This window comes from Apis dorsata, unplaced genomic scaffold (assembly GCF_000469605.1).
Source record: "Apis dorsata unplaced genomic scaffold, Apis dorsata 1.3 scaffold_198, whole genome shotgun sequence".
Classification (NCBI taxonomy): domain Eukaryota; kingdom Metazoa; phylum Arthropoda; class Insecta; order Hymenoptera; family Apidae; genus Apis; species Apis dorsata.
Window position 1 is genome coordinate 626,092 of NW_006263482.1, and position 749 is coordinate 626,840.

The following is a 749-nucleotide window of genomic DNA, read 5'->3' on the forward strand; positions in this document are numbered from 1 at the left end:
TAAACGGAAATGAATATATTTTTACAAAAAATATATCATTAAAAATGATATATCTGACATTTTATAAATATTCTTATTTTCAAAATGTGTACATTAACTTAACAATATTCTGTTAATAAATATCGTATGTACAATACATACTTGATGAAATCGTAACTATCGATTTTCGAAAAGGAATGAAAAATTTATGACGGATTAATTGATCGAAGATAAGAAGAACGTAATAAAAGAAAAAACTAAAAAGATTCTCTAAACGGACACGAATATTTTTTTACAAAAAAATATATCATTAGAAATGATATACCTGATGTTTTATAAATAAACGTAGATTGATTATATTCTTATTTGCAAAATGCAGAGTATACATTATTAATGATATTCTGTTAATAAATATTGTTTATTATATATAATTTATTATTATACAACACATTTGATGAAATTGTAACGTATCGATTTTCGAAAAGGAACGGCGGATTAATTGATGGAAAATGACAAGAAGAAGAAGAAATTGATAATTCTCTCTAAACGAAAATGAATACATTTTAATAAAAAAAAAAAAAATTTCCAGAAAAACAAACGATAGATATTAAATGGCGCAAACATTGTTACGTGATGTTTAAACTTAATAGTGGTTTACGCTCCCGAGTTTTCATTGTAAAAAAATATCGACACTGCAGAAGTTACCGCGAATACAGAGCCCGGGCCGCGTGTAAACATCGGATAGATTCGATGTTCTCCCCCCCCCCCCC